Raw genomic sequence first — 2500 nt, forward strand, 5'->3', positions numbered from 1 at the left:
CAGAAATACAGGAGAATTGGAAATTTTAGATAGAGAAAATAAAATAGAGAAAGAGAGAGAGAGAGAGAGAGAGAGAGAGAGAGAGAGAGAGAGAGAGAGAGAGAGAGAGAGAGAAAGAGAGAGAGAGAGAGAGAGAGAGAGAGAGAGCTGGAGAGACAGAGAGAGACAGAGAGAGAAGAAAGAAAGAAAGAAAATAAAGATTGAGTTAGAGTAAGACCGGGCATGAAATGAGAACAACAGCATCCAAGGAGACCCCTCCCCCCCCCCAAAAAAAAAAAAGACGCAAGTTTAAATAATACAATAGACCAGGGAATTGGTATTACACGGAGAAAGCCTCGAAGGAAAGGACTTGCGGGAGGGAGAACGAGTGAATATTTTACCAAAGTGGAATTGTGACTCGAAACACGTGGATTAGGCCGCAGAAGAGAGGCGATCGCTGCATATTTAGTACTAATGGGATGCAGAATGGGTGCAAAGCCATTGGGAGAGGGTAAGATGCTACAGAAATGGGCTGGCGGGATGCTGCGTCGATTGGGGGAAAAGCCTAAGGCGATACGCATTCACAGACATACACATATACATGGACATACATGCATACACACGCAAACACACGCAGACTTAACACAAACGCGCTCATACACACACACACACACATACGCAGACTTTTCACACACATACTCATACACACATATATATACGCAAACACACGAAGACACACATGCAAGCACGCACAGACACACGCACACATAAATAAACACACATAATACAAACAAACACACAAACAAACAAACACACACAAACAAACACAAACAAAAAAAACAAAAAACAATCACACACAAACAAACAAACAAATAAACACACACAAACAAAAAAACACAAAAAAACAATCACACACACACAAACAATCACACACACAAACAAACAAACAAACAGGCAGTCCCACATTCTAATCTACTAGCTTCCGGCTGATTTCCCCCAACCCCGCCCACGTCACTTCTCCGTAGGAAAAACCCAAAGAGAATTCAACGAGAGACGTCATTCGCTGGCCCCGCTGACTGCTTTCTCTGGCTCTTTTGTGCCTCCGATTGAGCTGTGTGCACCTGCTCCACAATTCAGGATTTTTTCTTTGTTTATTTATTTTTTATTTTTTATTTATTTTTAGCTTGTATAATATTTATGATTTTTTCCTTTATTTGTTTATGGATTTTTTCTCTTTATGTTTTTTTTTTTTTGTATTTGTTTATGGATTTTTTCTTTATTTTTTATTGGATTTGGTTTATGGATTTTTTCTTTATTTTTTATTGTATTTGTTTATGGATTTTTTTCTTTATTTAGTTTATTTGTTTATTTTTGTGTTTGTTTATGGATTTTTTGTATTTATTTATTTGTTTGTTTATTTGTTTGTGAGTGTATTTGTTGCTTTGTTTATGTGTTTGTTTGTTTGTTTCTTATTCTCCTTTTCGTCTGTCTCAGTTACATTATAACTATCTGTATACCTGTGATGTAAGAAAAAAAAGAAAAGCATATCTTTTTGTTTTTTTATCTTTATTCATTTATATATATATATATATATATATATATATATATATATATATATATATATATATATATATATATATATATATATAGATATATATATATATATATATTTCTCTTTTTTTTTTTTTAACCTAAGAGTCCAAACCGAAAGTCAAGAAATATTCATCTTTAATTTGATACCTTAATCTTAACACAGATTTTCATACAACCTTGGATTTTTTTTCTACACACTTAGGGAAACCTCTGAATTGGAGGTCATGTCATGTCATGTCAAACCCCAAGTTGTGCATAAGGGTCACGCGATCACGCCAGCTGCCCCCTGCCCTTCAGACAGCCTCTCACTTCCCTTTGGCTGCAGTAAAGGTGAGTTGCTTTTGCCTTTGACTTTTACTACAGCAGGTTGACTGGATGTTACAAGCTTCATTATCAAAGTTTAAACAGGCTTCCTGGCTCAGGTTACAGTTACTGCATAGGGGCATGCAAAGGGTCCTGAGAAACTTCTTCTTCTTCGTCTTTGTCTTCTTCTTCGTCTTTCTCCACCTTCTCCGCCTCCTATTCTTTTCTTCTTCTTCAACATCTTCTTCTTCTTCTTCTCTTTTTCTCCCCTCCTCCACCTCTTTCTTCTTCTTTTTCAACATCTTCTTCTCTTTTTCTCCCATCCTCCACCTCTTTCTTCTTCTCTACTTAACCGTTTCTTCTTCTTTCTTCTCCTTCCTCCACCTATTTCTTCTACTTCTACTGCTTCTTATTCTTCTTTCTTCTCTCTCCCTCTCCTCGCTACCTCTGCTTTCACTCTCTCTCTCTCTCTCTCTCTCTCTCTCTCTCTCTCTCTCTCTCTCTCTCTCTCTCTCTCTCTCTCTCTCTCTCCCATCTCTTCATTTCTATCTCTCTCTCTCTCTCTCTCTCTCTCTCTCTCTCTCTCTCTCTCTCTCTCTCTCTCTCTCTCTCTTCATTTCTCTCT

Source organism: Penaeus vannamei, chromosome 16 (genome assembly GCF_042767895.1).
Source record: "Penaeus vannamei isolate JL-2024 chromosome 16, ASM4276789v1, whole genome shotgun sequence".
Taxonomy (NCBI): domain Eukaryota; kingdom Metazoa; phylum Arthropoda; class Malacostraca; order Decapoda; family Penaeidae; genus Penaeus; species Penaeus vannamei.